Here is a 21,987-nt window from a genome sequence, read left to right on the forward strand (position 1 = left end):
GACAGTAGATTTTGGTTGCAAGACATTAATACATAGTCTACCGTCTCTATTTGGAATAGGCGCCTACAACATGCCTCTTCCCGCTATGCATTGATAATCCCGTTTTAGAAACTGGAAGAACTTTTCTGACCCTTTAAATGGGAATAGTAGATCAGAAAAAGCATTTTTATGACCACAAAAGCTAAATCAGTACGTTTGCAACTGCAAAAACGCTTAGTATATCTGGTCCTCAATCTGAAACACTGCCTGACAGCAGTCTTTCAATGGATGGACGCTAACCACCTCCGTTGCAACTCGAATAAAACCGAGATCCTTCCCATTGGAAAGAATGCCTCTTTCTGCCCTGCCCTGTGGTGGCCTGACAATTCTGCTGCTCCACCTCAGACAGTTTCATCGGCCAGAAACCTCGGAGTCCTTTTCGACTCTGAGCTCTCCTTCGATCTCCACGTATCGACTGTAGCAGGAAAATGCTTCGCCATAATTAAGTCCCTGAGAAAGTTTTTTGATTTCCTCCCGCTTGACTCCAGAAAGACTGTGGCAGTAGCCCTCATACTCTCTCGAGTAGACTACTGTAATGGTCTCCTGGCAGGGACCAGAAAGTCCACTCTTTGAAACTTCAAAGTGTTCTACACACTGCCGCCCGTCTTGTCTTGAAACTGCCACGCAAATCCTCAATTTCTACAGCCCTTAAAACCTTACATTGGCTCCCCTTGCACAAGAGAATACTTTTCAAAATTCTCACTGTAGCCTTCCGAGCCTTCAACAAATCCGGTCCGTCTTATCTGTCTAGACGCTTCCCCCACTATACTCCTTGCCGCTCCCTCAGATCCTCACAGGAAAACCTCATGACCCCCACCAAATTCAATCTTAAGTCTAAAGGCGGAAAAACTCTCAGCACCCTGGCTATTAGAGCCTGGAACAGCATGCCAAGGCATCTCAGACTTCAGACACTCGAGAAGCCTTTTAGGAAGCTCCTCAAAACGTGGATTTTTAATCTTTCCGACGACTGGACTAAAGCTGCCATCTAGCCCCCCCTCCTTTCACTCTGTGTACTGGTTTCAGGACTCACAGCGCCATGATGCTCCTTCCGGAGCGAACGTCTGCGCTTTAGAAATACCCCTCCAAATATCCAAATATCAAAATATCCAAATTCCAGCTCCATAATAACAAGGGAAGCAACGAGGCATTGGTTGACATATAAGGTGTGTAGTACAAACTCTGCCTGGAACTGCTGCTCAAACACATTCCACAATGTGTACAGACCAAAACATACAGAAGATAGAATTGCTTTGCAGTATCAATGCAGTGAAACTGTGTGAGCTCCCTCTAATAAATGCCTTGTGTGTGCTTCTTTCAGCACTGCATTGTACGTTTATCCAGAAAGCAGCTCTTCTGCTGCTTTAAAATCTAAAATGTCCAGACAACACCCTCACTCACAGACTCTCAGCATCTGTCCACAGTTGTCATTAGCCTGGAAAGGCTCTGAAAAACCTAAGCTGAATTTCCAAAACTGAATCAGGGTGGGAGACACAAATCTTGCATCCCATTAGCACACTTTCACCAATTTCAGTTTGCAGTGCTTATCTACTAATCTATTACATGTACAACACCACACATTCTCGTGTTGATACATTTTAAAAGGACGCCAAGAATCGCTTGTGGACAAAAGGCATCCCAGGCTCAAACACTCAAGACAATGGCAGCAGATTTTAAGAGATACACACACAAAGATTCTGGTGTTTTTACAGAAATCGACATTTGCGATGCACACAAATATATGTCAAAGCCCGGTGGAACAAGTGGGTAAATAACAAGCCTATTCTCTCCCCTGGCAGCCAGAATGCCAACGAGTCATCTATCATTGTTCAAATGTGTAAATAAATACTGCACTTCCACAGTTTGCAAACAGTGAATACTTTTCCGAACTGAGCTGTGTACAAATAGGCCAGTTCGGAAAATTCAGATTCAGCGCAGGTCGCACTCAGACCTACCACTTTAATATTCTCGAGCTAGGTCACAAATTGTGACTCACTCCCATTGGCTGCCTTCATAGGGGCTGTGTCCTGCTGGCACCAGCAGACCACCATGTCTGTGATCGTTTTTCAAAAAGGTAAACTTTTGTTATAAACTGCTGCACAATTTACTTAACCAAAATGGACCATGTTTAAAAAGAAAGTTTACTTTTGCTTGTTGGAGAGTTGAGTGTTACCCGTCAGGCCACTGCCTATTCCCCAACAAACGTTTTTCTTTTATTTAATTCACAGAGGGAAAGGAGTCCTAAAGGGGGCCACTTCCCTTTTGCAGATGGGTTACTTCTACAACTTGGGGACCTGTAAAAACTTCAATGCTCTGACAGTAGATTTTGGTTGCAAGACATTAATACATAGTCTACCGTCTCTATTTGGAATAGGCGCCTACAACATGCCTCTTCCCGCTATGCATTGATAATCCCGTTTTAGAAACTGGAAGAACTTTTCTGACCCTTTAAATGGGAATAGTAGATCAGAAAAAGCATTTTTATGACCACAAAAGCTAAATCAGTACGTTTGCAACTGCAAAAACGCTTAGTATATCTGGTCCTCAATCTGAAACACTGCCTGACAGCAGTCTTTCAATGGATGGACGCTAACCACCTCCGTTGCAACTCGAATAAAACCGAGATCCTTCCCATTGGAAAGAATGCCTCTTTCTGCCCTGCCCTGTGGTGGCCTGACAATTCTGCTGCTCCACCTCAGACAGTTTCATCGGCCAGAAACCTCGGAGTCCTTTTCGACTCTGAGCTCTCCTTCGATCTCCACGTATCGACTGTAGCAGGAAAATGCTTCGCCATAATTAAGTCCCTGAGAAAGTTTTTTGATTTCCTCCCGCTTGACTCCAGAAAGACTGTGGCAGTAGCCCTCATACTCTCTCGAGTAGACTACTGTAATGGTCTCCTGGCAGGGACCAGAAAGTCCACTCTTTGAAACTTCAAAGTGTTCTACACACTGCCGCCCGTCTTGTCTTGAAACTGCCACGCAAATCCTCAATTTCTACAGCCCTTAAAACCTTACATTGGCTCCCCTTGCACAAGAGAATACTTTTCAAAATTCTCACTGTAGCCTTCCGAGCCTTCAACAAATCCGGTCCGTCTTATCTGTCTAGACGCTTCCCCCACTATACTCCTTGCCGCTCCCTCAGATCCTCACAGGAAAACCTCATGACCCCCACCAAATTCAATCTTAAGTCTAAAGGCGGAAAAACTCTCAGCACCCTGGCTATTAGAGCCTGGAACAGCATGCCAAGGCATCTCAGACTTCAGACACTCGAGAAGCCTTTTAGGAAGCTCCTCAAAACGTGGATTTTTAATCTTTCCGACGACTGGACTAAAGCTGCCATCTAGCCCCCCCTCCTTTCACTCTGTGTACTGGTTTCAGGACTCACAGCGCCATGATGCTCCTTCCGGAGCGAACGTCTGCGCTTTAGAAATACCCCTCCAAATATCCAAATATCAAAATATCCAAATTCCAGCTCCATAATAACAAGGGAAGCAACGAGGCATTGGTTGACATATAAGGTGTGTAGTACAAACTCTGCCTGGAACTGCTGCTCAAACACATTCCACAATGTGTACAGACCAAAACATACAGAAGATAGAATTGCTTTGCAGTATCAATGCAGTGAAACTGTGTGAGCTCCCTCTAATAAATGCCTTGTGTGTGCTTCTTTCAGCACTGCATTGTACGTTTATCCAGAAAGCAGCTCTTCTGCTGCTTTAAAATCTAAAATGTCCAGACAACACCCTCACTCACAGACTCTCAGCATCTGTCCACAGTTGTCATTAGCCTGGAAAGGCTCTGAAAAACCTAAGCTGAATTTCCAAAACTGAATCAGGGTGGGAGACACAAATCTTGCATCCCATTAGCACACTTTCACCAATTTCAGTTTGCAGTGCTTATCTACTAATCTATTACATGTACAACACCACACATTCTCGTGTTGATACATTTTAAAAGGACGCCAAGAATCGCTTGTGGACAAAAGGCATCCCAGGCTCAAACACTCAAGACAATGGCAGCAGATTTTAAGAGATACACACACAAAGATTCTGGTGTTTTTACAGAAATCGACATTTGCGATGCACACAAATATATGTCCATACATGCTTGGACATGTATGGTTTTGTATGCCGGCCTCCTTCTGCACACGCTCACACACACAACCCAAATGCATGTATTAACGTATTTATACAAACTTCAAAAAGCCACTTCTAAATCACTGAAAAAGACTGTAGCACAAAGCACACTAAAGTGGTTTCTAATGAACAGATTTAAAAAATGGAAGCTTGAGGGAGGTGAGAGGAAACACACAACTCGTGTCTGCCCTCCACCCAAGGCAGGCAGGTACTCCCATACCGTACAGACAAAGGCGGCAAAAGAAAAACATCACTCCAGAAATTTTCCTGTCAGACAACGGCTCTATTTGCTTCCTGCATAAGCATTTTGCATTGTGCTGTAGAACGTACCCACAGTCTGATAATATGACTGTCAGAGGGTATAATAAATCTACTGTTTATGACCTGTTACTCCTAGTCCATAGAGTCTTTCCTATTCCAACACCCTCATGCCCACGCCTCTGTATTAGGTCAGAATCATTACACACACGATGGGACAGACCTTATCATCCTCAAAGGATGAATGCAAGTGGTGACCCACGGGAGTGTGAATGCTATATGTAACTCATAGAAGGGGCTCATTAGGATGGCGGGAGTACCAGCCCTGCCGGGCCAGCAGTGGCGGTCCTTCCGCCATCACACAGGGATTTACCCACCACCGAATTAGGATGGCGGTGGGTCCTATGGCAGACGCAAAGTGCATCCGCCACTTCACCACCAAAGGCAGTTGGTCCAATTGCCTGGGGGAAGGTGCAGGGTGCCTAAAATGGTAGCGGTGCCTAGCAGGCACCGCCCGCCAAATTGGGATGTGTGTTGAAAACGGCCCTTCCATGGCAGCACTGCCGCCATGGAAAGGCTGGCAAGGATTGGATTTGGTAGCCCTTTACAGGCCCCCCTTTTGTCGGGGGTTGGTGGGGTGCACTTGGGAGGTCCCTATGGTACCCCCAGACATTTCACTGCACCAAGTGGCAGGCAAAGTGCAGTGCCTGCCATGCAGTACACTGAAATGCCAAACATGCGATTTTAACATCGCGGCGGGTGCTGCTATCAGCAGCACCCGCCACAATGTTAAAATGAAGAATGCAATCGCCATGGTGGTGGTTGCATCCTAATTCGTGGTGTGGGACAGCCGCATATCTGTCGAGCGGTCCCGAACACTGCAACGATGGCTGGAAGACTCAAGTCCGTTCGCCATCGCAATGAGCCCCTAAGGTCTTTGTAGTATGACCATTAACACAATCAGTTGTATATATTAGAGACAGAAACTGATAGAAAAAAACCCATAGACGGTTCCATTTGAACCACAGCTTCACTTAGTTTCACAAAGCTCAGAGAATTCTATACCCTGGCAGCAGACAACCTCCAGTTTTCTCAGTCCAACACCTTCTGTAAGCGCGCGGATGACCAGCTCTTAGAGGCGATCCACATTAAAGGTGTATGACACACGAAAGTGTGCCCTGCCACGTTGTGCAGCTGCGTCGACTCCCTGCATAGAGAACCGCTAGCTGCTAAATAACCACACATATAATAAAAAATAATAACCCTCGAAGTTCTCTTGGCCGAAGGACACTGCATCCCACACTGCACTGGGAAGTAAGGAATTCAGGACATGTATGTCACTGCAGCAGTGCCCAGACGATTTCACAGTATCTACTACAGATGAGGTACCTATATCTGGCTATCAGTGGAGCACTGCACCAACCTGGCTCTTCCTGGCACTAGCTGCAGAAACAAAAGAAACACACTACGATCAGGCTCTACACTCTGTCGGACTGAAGAGTGTTCTCAGTGGTCAAAGAGGGAGGAAATAAAGTAGGGGAACTATGGGCGCAGAATCAGAGGGTGTGACCTAGGAGAGGATTGGGTCAGTGGGCATAGTCAGAACTGTGGCTAGAAAAAGCACAACATCCCAATTATTACTATTTGTTTGGCTTTTCACTGACCAGTTACAGCTTATTACGGTATTTAACTCAATCAATGCATACACATGTTTATTTAACGTTTAATATGAGTATTTGACATTACAATACATTCACAATGTGGGATACGTTTGCAAATGTTTTCCACATAATTATGGCTCTGCCATATTTGCCACATAATACATCATCTGTTACATAATCTGAAAATTCTAACTAAAAATTGTTTAGCCCAAATGCATTAAAAGTTGCAAAAAAACGTGACTTGTGTTGCTGCGAATTGTTGACCCTTTGCAAAGGTTGACTGGTCACCTTTCTCACTGCTGCATTTGCATGTTACACTGGTACTGAGGCTACATCTTTGCAAAGACTGTTAGTATGTGTAAAAATGTCAAATTAATAAAGTTTAAGAAAATGTACTGCATTATGCTGTAGCCACTTTTTTGCTGCATAATTTAATTAACACTGCAACATAATTTTGTCTTCCATTGCTGCATTATTCCAGTGGCCCCAAAGCAGACAGCACATGTTAAAAGTGCGTGTGTATGAAGCAGAGAGACCCTAAAGCTTGCAAACATAGTTTGGTGTGTGGCAAATCCTGCTTTGCCAATCCATGGTGAGTTGCACTACTTCTGCAGAAACAAGGCCAACGGAGATACCAATGGGTGAGGCGGACTAGCCTTAGGGTCCTGTGACCTCTGTGACAGAGTCACTGTTGCTCTAGGGCAGGGGTCTTCAAACTGTGGGGAGCGATCCTCAGGGGGTCCGTGGAGTGATACAAAGGGGGTCGCGCATTCCCAGTCACACTTCAGCCCAGGCCCAAGCGCTTCAGCCCCCTCCTTCCCCGTTGTGTGTCTCAGCCCGGGCTGCTGCAGTGCAACTCGAGCTGCTGGGGGCTCAGCTGGGTAGTGTCTGGAGTCTTATCTCCAGCACACCCGAGTTTTTCACAGGTCTTTAAAGACCATTTGCATATTTACATGCCTTTGTAAACTGGTTACAGAGGCTTAGTTTTTAGGTCTCGCTGGAGCCCATCGAATGCGCTACTCTAGGGAGACATTTAGTAAGCTGCTTTTCGAAGTGCTTCCAAAACGGCGACTAGCTTACCCTCACGCGCACAAGCGAGCGCGCAACATGCACAACACTTTTTTTGTCACGCGCGCGCGCACAACTCATGTTTTTTGTTTTTATTATTTCATTGTGCGGCCAATGCTTGTTTTCTGTGGATGCGAGCCATCGCTTTTTTTCGCTCTTTGAAGTGAGCAAGCCTAGCTCTCCCGGCCTCCAGCTTCTCCTTCGCTCCTCCGATGGCTCCATAGGGTGAAATGGGAGCGCTCCTCTTCTCCTGACGGGCTGTTCATGTTCCTGCTGTTCCGAGGGTCGTACTGTTCTCTCAAGTTCTTCCTGGGACCCTACTCATTTACCCACGTCAAATCCAGTTAATCCATAGGAGCTAAACAGTGTCGAGACCCGTGCTGAGCATGTCCCTAGCGAACTCCCTTCTAGGGGTGCTGCTGCTGCTGGCAGCTGCCCTCTCCGTAGGTAAGGTGCTGAGGAATAAGGGGCGCACTGCAGGGATTAGTCTCCAGCTCCAAATGTGTATCTCTGTGCCCTCCCTGCACATACCAGTCCCCTTAAACTATGATTAGACCGGTATACAACTCATGCACCACCCCAGCAACTCCAACCCATCTTCTGGTCTCTGCTCAGTCATCCCTGCACCCCGTCTAATGCCACTGCCCCTCCCCGTGTGTTGTATTATTAAATTAATTTAATTATATTTGTTTGTGTGTGAGTCCTCGCTTCAATATAATTTATGGCACATACTTCACAAAAGTGCGGTTCACGCAATGTTGGTTTAATTACTAGTTTCATTGAGCACTTTATTTAAGTGACTGCTCTTTTAAATCGTGGCTTCCGTGTAGCTGCTGAACTTTCACCCTTCCCACTTTCCCATGCTGGACTTGTCCAGGTGCCAGGAAGCAGAAGCTCCTCATCCTCCCTGTGGCCGATGAACACTGGGGACCCCTGTAACCCACAGCACCCTTTAGTGTAAGTATTTGTTCCGGGTTTCCGTTCCTTCTTCTGCTTGGTTTCCTCACCCTCCACAGTTTTAAAAACAGAACACGCTGTGTTCGTGGCAATTCTCACTATGTGTGCATTTGTGATTTTATAGAATGGGGGAGTCAAGTAGATTGTTTAAAGACACCATTGTTTGTATTGAAATGGCTTCCTGAACGTGTTGATCAGTGTGGAAGTGATCGGCTTCCCCAAGAACAAACCAAGAATCCGGGGAATGTTCAAGCTTGCTCACTTGTGGCTTCTTTTATTTGTGTTAAATTCTGGATATCCCACAGTTCACAAAATGTTTAGCATTTTAACCCATGTTTTCAGTGCTCAAGTTATAAAGGTCAATAATTTCCTGAAAATCTTCTGGTTCCTTGTTTAATAATATAAAAAGTTACGACAGTTTACAGCCAAACAGCTGTTTTGTCGTCCGTGGGATGGAAGTTTACCTTTCTGCTGGGCTGTTTTGGGCACTGTGTTTGACAGTCTATATGGCAAATCATAAATGACTTACATACAGTGGGCCCGATTCACAGAACTCACTTAAGACAAAATCCTAAACTTACTACCATTTTGGTATTCACAGAAGGCACTTACTCATTTTGGTATTCACAGAAGGCACTTACTCATTTTGATATTCACAGAAGTTAGGAGTCCTAACTTTCGCACTCTTCTGTGAATACCGAAAGTGTTAGAGTTAGGATTATTCTCAGTTTAGGAGTAGTAAAGTTATGACTCCTAACTTTAGGACTCCTAAATGCCTTCTGTGAATACCGAAAATGTGTTAAAGTTAGGATTTTTCTCAGTTTAGGAGTAGGAAAGTTAGGACTCCTTACTTTAGGCCTCATCAATGCCTTTTGTGAATACCGAAAGTCTTAAAGTTAGGATTTTTCTCAGTTAAGGAGTAGTAAAGTTAGGACTCCTAACTTTAGTACTCCTAAATGCCTTCTGTGAATACCAAAATTCTTAAAGTTAGGATTTATCTCAGTTTAGGAGTAGTAAAGTTAGGACTCCTAACTTTAGGACTCCTAAACTGAGGAAAATCCTAACTTTAAGACTTTTGTTATTCGCAGAAGGAATTTAGGAGTCCTAAAGTTAGTACTCCTAACTTCTGTGAATACTGAAATGAGTAAGTGCCTTCTGTGAATACCAAAATAAGTAAGTGCCTTCTGTGAATACCAAAATGGTAATAAGTTTAGGATTTTGTCTTAAGTTAGTTCTGTGAATCGGGCCCAGAGTTTTTCATGCCTGGTGTTTATTCATCTTCATGCCACCACGTATGCTACACACATACAGATCACTCTTAGCACTCTTAGCACTTGCAGTCGATCAATGTCAGTGTATTTGTCTGTTTTCAACTTTAAACATGCAACTCCACGGGCTTCCGCGTACTCTTTATTTTGCTGTCTGGGCCCATTTCACACACTGGGGAAAAAACCGACTTTCAGTTTGTGAAATCAACGGGATCTCCCCGTCCCTGTTTTCGAGGAACAATTTATTGTTGTTTTGATATTTTTCCGATGGAATCATAGAGAAATCCTTCACCAAAATAAAATGTACACAGGTTTGTGGTGAAAAGTATCTACCAGCCCCTCAAAACCCGATGAGCTACCTACCCCGGTGCAGAAGACATCCTGTCTGAGCAGAGAGATTTAAGAGCAAGAAAAGTGCAAGACGTCCCATGTCACACACAAGACCGACCTCAAGGGCTCACCTCCCTTTCTTCTCCTGACACCTCTGTATCCCCCCCTTGAATTGCAAATTGACCCTCAGTAAACCTCTCAGCCAGTGCTTGAATGTGTCCCACTCACCACCTCTCAAAATATGCGAAGAAAAAACAAAAGCAATACTCTGAATTCTGATATAAACAAGTAGGCAGGATGAGTGATGTGCCAAAGTGGTTGAAAAAGTGATGAATCAACAACTCTCTAAATATATAGAAGACCATCATCTTTTAGATGACACCCTAATTGGTTTTCGAAAGGCTTATGGTACAGAGACTGCACTAATCAAGGCCTCAGAAGATATACGATTCATTCTGGACCAGGGAGGCACGGCAGTACTTATATTGCTGGATCTCTCAGCTGCATTTGACATGGTCGATCACACCATTCTGATCGACCGTGTCACTGCAATGGGTATTCAGGATAAGGCAAAAGGCCTTCTGTTATCCTTTCTCACAAACCAGACCCAGGCAGTAACTCTGGACACCACTCTGGGACTTAGGGAGTTCCGCAGGGCTCATCCCTAAGTTCGACACTTTTTAACATCTATGTGTCGGACTTAGCCAGAGTCATCAAGGCACATGGGATGAGCCTTACATCATACGCCGACGACACCCAGCTGGTGCTCGCAATAAATAACAATGGAGAAAGGGAAGCAGCCAGCTTCCAAAAGGGCATGTTGGCCATCAGTAGCTGGATGGCCAGCAATTGTCTCAAACTGAACTCCGACAAAATGGAGGTCATGATCTTTGGTAAGCTATCCCCCATATGGTACAGTTCCTTGTGGCCACCAGTTCTAGGCTCTCCACTGAACCTAGTCACTAAGGTCAGGAATCTAGGCGTCTTGTTCAACGATAGACTGACTTTTGCACCCCATGCCAATTCGGTGGTTTCGGCGACATTCTATAAACTCCAAATGATTAATAAGATTCTTCCATTTCTCCCTTTGAATGCGGGAAAAACCTTGGTCAGTACACTGGTTATGTCATCTTTAGACTACTGCAATGGGCTGTTTGCCAATGCACAGAGCAGGGTCATTCAAAAATTGCAATCCTTTCAGAACGAAGCAGCCAGAATGCTGTCGGGAACCCCTAAATTTAAGAGGTACCATTGGCTGTCGGTGAGGAACCAAATAAAATTCAAGGAATTATGTATTGCCTATAAAGCCTCCCGCAAGATAGGTCCCCAGTTTTTAATAAATCACCTAGCCACCTACATCCCCAACAGGTCACTTCAATCTTCCAAAGCATTTCATCTTACTGTACCCCGTACAAAAAACGTCTCTTGGGGCGATAGGCGTTTTGTTGTTACGGTGGCAAAACTCTGGAACTCCCTCCCGCTGGAGATTAGATCCTGTCAATCTCTGTTAGTCTTCAGAAAGATGATAAAGACCTGGTTGTTCAACCAATAATCTGCTTATTGGCTTTGCCTGTTGTCCGCAGCGCTGAGACGCCCTTGAGAATTTGTGCTCTCCAAAATTTTTAAAAATAAATAAATAAACTGAAATATTAAAAATTAAAGCTCATTACACTCCGAGCCCTGCACCAGCTTCCATCCACAGCTGGCTCCCAACCCAGCACTGATCCCTGGGCTGGTGTGGACATGTGGCTCAGAGCTCACCACACACCCGCCCTTCCCCAGGGGCCTCAGTGTGCAGGGTAGTGCGTGCAGACTTTCTTAACTTTAGTGGGGCCATCTGTTTCTAATTAGCATGGCCGCGCTAAGGCCATGCTAATTAGAAACAGATGCCCCCCCCTAAAGATAAAAAAGTACTTACGGCAGCCTTGAAGCAGACCAGCCAGTCCGATGGGCGGACGAAAGGGAGAAAGGGCAGTGGCCAAAAAGCATAATTTTCAATAGGGAAGCCAGTTTTTAGCATAAACGCTGATGCAACCAAATGAATAGGATGGGCGGGGCTTCAAGTCCCCTTCTGAAATCTCCTCTCTCACTATTGGTCTCGCTGAGCGAATAGCGCATGCACTGCAATGCTAGGCGAGACCTAATAAAAAAGTATGTATTCATTTGACTTTACTGTCTTTGTTCTCTTTAATTATCAGCCCTGGATCATTGAGGCAGCCCTAGAACATCATTAAAAGGGTTTTCTATTTATATTTGCTGTTCGAAGTATGCACAGATATGTGCTGAAAATACAGGTTTAGGTGACTGCTTATTTTCGTACCGACTGAGCCATCAAAATAATGAGTTGGCAACCCTAACCACAAGACTGGAAGTTTGTTGCAGGATCATCACATTATTTATTTCCTCCACTCTCAATCCCCAATTAATGCAATAAAAGCAATAGTTTAACTTAGATATTAAACCCTATGCCGCCATCAATAACATGCTGAGTTACTTCAAGTGTCTGGGAATGCACCCTGCATTCAGACAACTCGCTCCTCATTCTCACCCTTCACTTTCACGCTCACCCCGCACTCACAGAGATCACGATGCACTCACACTGATCACCATGCACTCACAATGCACTTGTGCTGTTCACCCTATACCTCACCCTGCAGTCACACGAGCCCACTACTCACCCTGCACTCATGTGACACTTCACTCACCTGTCCCCCTCACTGCTCAACCTGCAACTTACTCAAACAAGCCCATCACTAATCATAAATTCATTCATCCCATTCTGAGCCTAAATCCGCACCCAAATTCATACGCCCACCTCACTAACTCTGCAGTCACTTCTCTTATCCTACTCTCACACTGTTGCATCGCTGACTGTGCACTCACATGGGCACTCTTGTCACCCACACAGTGCAGAGGGTTAATGTGCCTGCTACAAAGAATATGTACCATGCAGAACACAGAAATGAGTGTGAGTAAACTATGAATAGCACTATAAAAATGAAATGTTTGTCAGAAAGGAGCTATAGAGAGATGAGGTGCATTGTTGGTGAGTGGTAGTGAGGGAATTCATGGAGAAGGAGGAAACGGGGGTAGGGCACCAAAAAATACTGTTGCACCGTGTGCGTCCAGTGCTAGGGCCAGACCTGGCTGAGAGTGTTAGCCCCCCCTTCTGAAGTTCTGGTCTAGTGGCTCCCCTGCTTATGCCTATTATTATTATTTACATTTGTTGTGCGCTACTGTTACCAAACAATATCCTGGGGCTAATAACCATCTGCTGCCTGTAGGCAAATGAGAAACACACAGAAGGAGATGGAGAACCAGCCAAATGGGGTAACCTACAGAGCATAGAGAAACGTTTTTAGGTCTCGCCTGATCCAGCACATGCGCTGGCCTCGGACGAGACATTTAGTAGCTTTGAGAAATGCTACTTTGCCGGCGATCAGCTAGCTAGAACGCGCACAAGAGCGCACACGTTGTGCACAGCTGTCGCAGCTTCTTTAAGGCTCGTGAATGCGAACTCGGATGTCATTCTCGGATTGCATTTTTTCTTTTATCCAGTAGATGGCAGCTTTGCGTATTATCTAACTACATTTTGAAAAACATTCTATCTATTCATCTCTAATTTGTATACGTTGACGTTTCTAATGATCAATGAAGACTTGTAGTGTAGTTCCTATATTCCCAATAGGCTCTGCGCATTGGAATAACATAAACGATAGTGTAGACAAAGGAATGAGGTCGACTAGGTCTCTTTTGAATATGTTAGACTTAATTATGAATGCCAGCTAGCTCAGAGGTCACTAGAAACTTTCTCGAATGTACAGGAAGGGTTTTAATCTTCCTGAATAGACAAGAAGGGATTAGTTTCTGACAACCGCATAAACATGACAACTTTGCTTCTCCAAGAATGTGGAGGGAATCTCCAGAGTCGCAGAAACAATAGATGGCTATTTTACTCAGTCACACCTGCATCCTTAGTTTCACCAGAAGTGCAGAGAAACACAGAGACGGGCGTTTTCAATAAAAGATGTTATTTATTGAACAGTCTTCTTTCTCATGCAAGAGAAGTGAATTGCTATGATTGCAACACTTATCATAAAATAGAGTGCGTACAGTAAAAAGAGTATTATGAAATAATACTGTAAAAGCATGGTGTGGTTTTTAAGCCATATGGTACTTAAAAAGGATAAAATACATACAATGATACATAATGACTAAAAGTACTCAACTGGTGCTTCTAAGATACAACTACACCAATGTACCTAACCTAAGCCTAGTACGTGGGAAGAAGTATGTGAGGAGCAGTTAAAGTTAAAATAGTTTCTGCCAAGAATCTAAACCAAGAATTCTCTAAGGGTCTAATCAGCTCCGTAACTTGTTTAGAATGTAGGAGGTCTTGTATCTCTCTCTCAGGACTCGATCTCCCAGGTTCCGCAAGGGTAGCCGGGAAGCACTGGAGCTTGATTTCTCGGCAGGAGAATAGACAGTGTCTCTCTTAGTGCCTCAGTGGGGAGGGTCGGCTTTCCTCTGCACATGCTACAGCAGGGCGTCGGGCAAGTAGTTAGTCGATCTGCTCCAAACCACCGTGTCCTTTGCTAGGGCAGATGCTGGTATATGTATACCTGGTAGGTGCCGAGTTTGACGTAAGGTTGGACATAAGACGTCAGTAAGAACTCGCAGTTCTTTCAGTACTCTAGGAGTTCTAGGACAAATCAAAACAGAAGCAGGGGGATTTCCCGGGCTGCTGAAGGCTTGGTTTCTCTAAGAATACGTTGTGCTTTCTAGGAGTCTATGGAAGTAGCCTAGCCGTATTTGGACTGCATTGGCTATGTCTTAATATGGGTATGATTGTTATGCCTATATAAGGGTATGATTTGATATAACCGTATAACGGCATAAATCGGAAATATTAAACTAGGGTCCTAGAATGATTCACAACAGACTAACGTTTCCCTCTAGCTAATCCCTGCTCTAACTTACAATTACACGTCATTTCCCTGAACGCCAGCTTCCGTCCTGTGCCAGAAGCAGGACTTGCACGGGCTGACACCCCGCTCCACGCCCTCTCCACACTCTCCTAGAAATACACTATAAGGAACCTTGTAAGTAGTATTCAGGGTTCATTTGTCCCTCAGTCCCCCTTGCTGCAGTGTGTTGAACAGAGTCTGAGCTTGTTGCCTCCCGATGGAAACTGATCAGGCAAAGTCAGAAACTCTCTGCCTCCCCCAATCCTCAAGGGTTCAACTTTGTGTTTCTCACAGCTTAGTTTTACCTCCTACATACTCTACAGACCTCATTAACACCTCTCTCCACCACTTCCACATCGCGCCCCCTAATCTCGCCTCTCCCGCATATGCACAATCTTGCCTCAGTGACCTTTGAACTCTCCTCTATCGCTCGTTAAGTTTGAACACACAAACCCCTGGCTTCCAGACCCCAATCACAAGTGGTTCTCTGCCCCCTCAGACACATAGCATTCACTCAACATCACTCACTTCTTACCTCTCACTCGCAAGTGCCTCATTCTCACGTCTCTCGAATCCTCCCAGTATCATCATTTTACCCCGTCTATGTTCTTACACCTTTCTGCACCCCTCATTTACTCCTTGTGGACAGTGTATTTAACTACTCACCACACTTGCATACCCCTGAGCGACTAAGAGGACCCAACCAGCACAACACTTGCAGACGTCAGGCAGTCTCATGTAATCCTCGCCAGAAGCATCATCACACACCTCATACTTCAGCACATTAACTACACCAAGACACAAAAGTAGGGCATGTACACAACAGTAGGGCATTTTGAGTGCGTGCTTTAGGTTCCTTTTCCGGTACTACTTGCTGTCGGGGGAACGAGGAAATGGCGCGGCCATGATGCATTTACTGCCCGAATGGCTCTAGGTGAAGTATTGAGCCACAGAATCTGTGCGGGGAGGAGTCCAGTCAGACGGACTTAATGCCCTACGTTATTTGTTTCCTGCTCAAGACAAAAATCCTTCCTAACGGGGATGTTTATACATCTTGGCCAACTGTCACCTCTTCATATGCCTAACTACAGCAATAAACAACTGAAAGTGACTGCTTAACGTTTATAAGTGTCTTTGTGAAGCACTTTTAATAACTTTTGATTCTTTTGAGCTAGAAATATTATTTTTGTTAAAAAACTGTAAATTAATCAACAGAATTGTGGATTGTGTGGTGACTGATGGGAAGTAACCTATCATAGAGAATGCTGAAAATCTAATTTTTCCACTGGGCATGGGGATAGCTTTATTGGCACGCTGGCTGCAAGCTAGCACAGTGATATGATTACTCTCTGCTGACAAATTTAGTGATCTGATAGTCACCAGTTGAAATCCTGGTTTGAAAGCCGACCGAGCCTACCATACTTCTAAAGGTGGTAAAGTGAAGTGGTTAAAGCAACATCTGTTATTTTACAATGCTTATTTTAATTATAAATTATCACAGTGCTTTGAAACATCATGCCTTGTAGGAAACGCTCTCTATTTATGTGCAAATATTATAGACATACACGTTATTACTGCAGGTGCCTAAGTAGTGCGGTGCAGTTTTAGATATGAGTGTGTGGGTATCTATAGAGGGCACAAGCTGACGGGTGCTATGGCGACATCCTTCTTTTCCTTTGCATCTTCACTGTCACTGCGTGTTCTTCCTTTCTTTCCCCCATGCCTCTCTCTCCCACCCCTCAGACCTTCCTCCTGCCCCCTCACTCTCTCTCTATACCCTTTCCTTTTTTGGCCCCTCTCAACGCTCTGCTTCTGTCCATCCCACAACCCTCTAACTCCTCTGGACTGATAAAGTCCCTACAACAACCTTATACCATATATCTATCTATCTATCTATCTATCTATCTATCTATCTATCTATCTATCTATCTATCTATCTATCTATCTATCTATCTATCTATCTATCTATCTATCTATCTATCTATCTATCTATCTATCTATCTATCTATCTATCTATCTATCTATCTATCTATCTATCTATCTATCTATCTATCTATCTATCACACTTTACTGACAAAACGTATGTATGTGTATTGGCCATGCGTCTTTGAGTCTCATAATGTTGGTTTAAAGCTTTATATAAGGAACGCAAATCTATTCTGCTTGGCATTGATTTTATATGTCTAGCCTAAGGCACTGTGCAATATTGTGTAACATCCAGATCAAATGTGCACAGGTGTCACATTCAGTCGGCCATAGCTTTTGGTTCCTAGACAATAGATAGTGCTTTTTATTCTGAAGCCCTTACATACTATACATATCAGAATGGAACAACAAGCATGGGCATAGCCAATAGGTCTCGCTTTTGGGACCTTCTAAGTAGTTAGTTATGCAGCACAATATCCTTGGTGCAACAACATCAACTGTTGAGTGGCTAAACACTTATAAGGTCCCAAAAGGCAAGACCTATTGGCTTGTTATATCTTTCTAACGGATAATAGATTCTTGGTGGAGTGAAGCAAAGGAGGGTGCAAGTTCCATGACTGCGAGGCCTGCACCAAAACGGCGAGACAGACAACTCATGCTTTTGTGAATTAGGGAACAATAAGCAGAGTGGCAAAGGCAGAGAGGAGCATATGGGTCCGACCCGTATGATTTGTGAGTAGAAATGAGAGGATGAGAGAGGAAAGCAAGGGAGGGAGAGAATTCATTTGAAGAGGTCAGGAATGAGGAGAAATGTGAAGTGCCGAAGAGAAGTGTGGACACGCAAGACATGAGTGTGAGCCACAGGTGAGGGCTTCTGTTAGAACAAAGGGAAGATGTGAAAGATGAAGGGGGGACTGGAGAGGTGTAAGATACAAATAGACAAAATTTGAATGGAGAGACTTGAGGTGAATGAGAAGTGCTGAGGGGCACAGGAGGTGAGGGGCCAGAGAGGCCATGAGATAAATGCGAGAGACTGTTAGAAATGAGGGCAGTGAAAAGACAAAATGGCAAGAGGTACTTAAAGGTGAAGTGAGCGGTTGAATGGGGAGAGTTCAGAAGTTGTAAAAAGGGGTGAAAAAAAATGGCCTGCAAAGTGAGAGAGGGATCCGGGGTTGGGAGAAGAGAGAAGAGATGGATGGAAGGGATGGGGTGAGAGGAAAGTAGTATGGGTAAACTGCTTAGCTCTGCACAAGACTGCCAGGTTTTTAAGGCACCCCTTCTGCTCCCGGCAGCCACGTGAGCTTTTAATGTGGCAGCACGTATTCCTGCAGAGCGGAAGGCCCTTCACAAAGGTTGACTAGACATCTTTCTGATGTTAATTGCTGTAATTTGGTTATAAACTGGTACTGATGGGGTGAAATATTTCCTCTGTGTTACTGAGTGTTAAAATTGTAAAAATAATGAAGCAATGCTATCCCAAAAGATGCGGCATCAGATAACATTATTTACATACTCTTCCCATACACTTTAGTCAAGACGATTGCGTAATTTGGTCCTCACCGGCCTCATGATTCCAGTAGCCCTGCCTACAGGTTTAGAACTTTTTGTCAGGAGGGTGTCCTTACGCCTCAAAATGTTGACAGGGGCGGTATCTGCTCTAGGGTGTGCTGCTTTGTATGCCTGCCCGCAAGACTGAAGGTGAACTTCGGTATGGTTTATGGTGGACATGCCTTCAAGGTTAACCCACACTTGACACTGCTAGGGTCCACCTGCTGGTGCTAAGACACCAGGGCTTCTAAGGTCTAGCGGGCCTTCTAGGGTCTAGCATTAGAATGTGCTCCCTTAGGAGAGAAGGCTGAACCTTGTTCCCCAGTTCCAGATTTGACAGCTCTGGCCATAGTGCCACATTTTCTCCAACACTGAACATTATACTATGCTCTTCCACTAAAAGAAACTTGCACTGCCTTTAGATGCAACCCAATTGTGTACAGCTATAAACGCCTGGAAGCAACTCAATACAAATTATGCACTAGAGAAGAGAAATATTCTGGCTGAAAAAACAGTAACAACCTCATGGAAAAAGCAAACGCTCACAGGGAATGCAAGACTAAGTAAAGTATGTGAAATGTAAGCAGGAACAACATGTTTTCCTTAATGCTTGTGCACTCGTTATTCAGAAATGAATGATTGTTTTTGGCTGAAAAGCTAAGGACATGACTACAGTGCCCGGAAGAGACCCGTTCCAATATCCATTGCTTAAATGCTTACAAAACATAAGGAGTATGGTTTTAAAAGACCGCATTCATGAACATAAAGCTGCAGTACACATTTAATAAACTAATAAAAGGAAAACAGCTGATAAGGATTACATTAAACATTTTCTACACCACTCATCAACCAGATATCGCATAACCTCCAGGAATGGTGAACTTCCTCACCTGTTGAAAACAATGCTATTCAAAGACGAGAAAAAATTAAAGTAGTGGTTCACTGGACAAATCTGTAAAGTGGAGGCAATGTGTTTGGGTGTGAATAAAACCAATCTGGCCACTTTGTGAACACTCTATCTTGCTTTATTTATTAATTTTTCGTATTTTGAACATTTATTTTTCTCCATTCCGAGCCTACACTTTGTAATAGAAAGATGTCAGAAAAAGACATTTCCAGCAAAAGTATTACTTCCTTTTTAGATCGATTTCACAGGGGGACGAATGAAGCAAAGGAGGGGAAAGAGAGGGTAATAAGTAGTTCTTGGAGTCACAGTTTTCAGCAAGTGAGGAGCTAGACAGAGACAGAAAACAGGAGAGATTATGACTTACTTCAAGCTAGGGGATACAGGCAGACCCAGACCTTCTCTCTTGATCTTGCCGATCAGCAGGAGTTTTCCCGCTCATCAAGCAGGGCTGTCATTGAAAGCGCTTTCTCGCCCTCTTAATATTGACGGTCCTGCAGACAAACACCACTGTGGGGGCCATCAATAATGACACAAGTAGTTACCATAAGGTGTGTCCCCTCGCGCCTTAAAGTAACTACTTTTATTATTTAGAGGGAGCCTGCTGCCTCGTAGTTGACAGTGGGGGCTGACTTGGGGGAGGGTGGGAGGGGCAAGTTACGGAGCGCCTGAGTAGCTTGAGGAAAAGAAACCAGGCAGCAGAATTGAATCAAAAGTGCAACTTGGATGTAATCAGAGACATTTAAAGGGGCGACGCATCCCCTTAAAAAATTCCGCACACAGGGCCAAGTCCAGCCCAAAATTAAGTCACCCGCCACATGGGTCTTTCCCCACACAAATGGGAGAAATGTCACCCATGTGTGTGGTAAATAGTACTGTTACAGTGTTGCCAGATTTTGATACCCGTCCCAAGCCCAAAGCTGTACAAGTTTAAGCCCAAATTCAGCCCCATGCAGATTAGTTTCAACCCAAAAACTACCCTAAAGTTGCCACCCTCAATTTATGCAAAATCAGCCTTCAGGAAACTTTTTACGCATAATCCTACTTTCTATTCAAAACACTTATAGTGGGAGGAGGTTCAATGGGCTCCTATGCACTTCTGCAATCATGTTCCAATTCGATTAGTAACTACTGACTTTGAAGATCGATCCCATCAAGACTTCTTGCTTTGCTCACCACGAATACAACTTGTTTGGCAAGCTGCGATTTGATGCCCAATCCCTCCATTAAAATGTGCAAAGGCCAAATTTGAGAGTCACTTATTCTGATTACTGCTGGCCCTCCACTTCAAAGTCTTTTACCATGACCATCTACTGTGGCGCTAACAGTTAAACAGGGTATACACTCAAATTATCGAGTTTCTAATATTGATTTGCATTAATATCGATTAAAAAATATAAAATGGACACAATATCGACTGGACAGAATATAGACAACAAAAATATAGAATGGACAGAATATAGACAACAAAAATATAGAATGGACAGAATATAGACTACAAAAATATCGAATTTGAAGTAAGTAAGCTAATATCAATTTTTAAAGTGTTTTTATGTTAGTATATGTTTGAAAAGTGTATCTTTATTTTATTATTTATATTAATACATTTATTTTATGGTATTTAATTTTTGCGTAATCTAATTCTGTAGCGGGTTGTGGGTTTATAGGGGAATAGGGTTGGAAGTAATTTAATTATAATTAATTAAATATGTTAATTTATTTATTGGTATTTATTTTGAATTAATCGGTAATTAATTAATGATTGTTAATTAATTAAAACATAATTGGTAATTAATTGTAAGTGATTGATTAATTGATAATTATGTTAATTTTAGTAATTTATTTTCTGTAGCGGGTTGTGAGTTTAAAGGGGAATAGGGTGGGAAGTAATTTAATTATAATTATTTAAATATGTTAATTTATTTATTGGTATATATTTAGAATTAATTGTTAATTAATTATTAATTGTTAATTAATTAAAATATAATTGGTAATTAATTTTGATTAATCAATTAATTGATAAAAATGTTAATTTTAGTAATTTCTTTTCTGTAGCGGGTTGTGGGTTTATAGGGGAATAGGGTGGGAAGTAATTTCATTATAATTAATTAAATATGCTAATTTATTTATTGGTATTTATTTTGAATTAATTGTTAATTAATTATTAATTGTTCTTTATTTAAAATATAATTGGTAATTCATTTTGATTAATTGATAAATATGTTAATTTTAGTAATTTTGTTTCTGTAGCGGCTTGTGGGTTTATAGGGGAATAGGGTGGGAAGTTATTTAATTATAAATAATTGAATATTTAATTTATTTATTTGTATTTATTTTGAATTAACTGTTAATTAATTATTAATTGGTAATTAATTAAAATATAATGGGTAATACATTTTAACTAATTTATTAATAGATAATTATGCTAATTTTATTAAATTATTTTCTGTAGTGGGTTGTGGGTTTATAGGGGAATACGGTGGGAATTAATTTAATTGTAAGTACTTCCATTTTTAAATTCTTTTTTTTAATCTAATTTTTAATTATTTTTTAATTGTTAATTAATATATTGTTAGTTTGTAAATAATTTGTATTAGTAGGTAATTATTTTTAATAATTAATTTTTATTTGTATTTTTAATTGATTAATCAATATATTATATAAAAGTGTTAATTATTTCATTAATTTGTAATTGGTATTAATATTTATTTTATTTTTATTTATATATGAAGTATTTACTTTCCCTACTGTTGCACTCACTGGAGTGGGAATAGTAGTTTTTACCCTCCTGCTATCCAACGCTTTCCCTACTGTTGCACTCACTGGAGTGGGAATAGTAATTTTTACCCCTACGCTATCCAACACTTTCCCTACTGTTGCACTCTTTGGAGTGGGAATATTAATTTTTACCCCTACGCTATCCTACGCT

The 21,987-nt window shown here is 42.7% G+C and overlaps 1 protein-coding gene across 5 annotated transcripts in view; it reads right to left on the reverse strand.

The window, feature by feature from the left end:
• Nucleotides 1-21,987, reverse strand: part of LOC147717698 (E3 ubiquitin-protein ligase TRIM39-like) — a 660,302-nt gene that overhangs the window by 622,881 nt on the left and 15,434 nt on the right. The gene's annotated exons all lie outside the window — the stretch shown is intronic.

The sequence above is a fragment of the Lissotriton vulgaris genome, chromosome 5 (genome assembly GCF_964263255.1).
Source record: "Lissotriton vulgaris chromosome 5, aLisVul1.2, whole genome shotgun sequence".
Lineage (NCBI taxonomy): Eukaryota > Metazoa > Chordata > Amphibia > Caudata > Salamandridae > Lissotriton > Lissotriton vulgaris.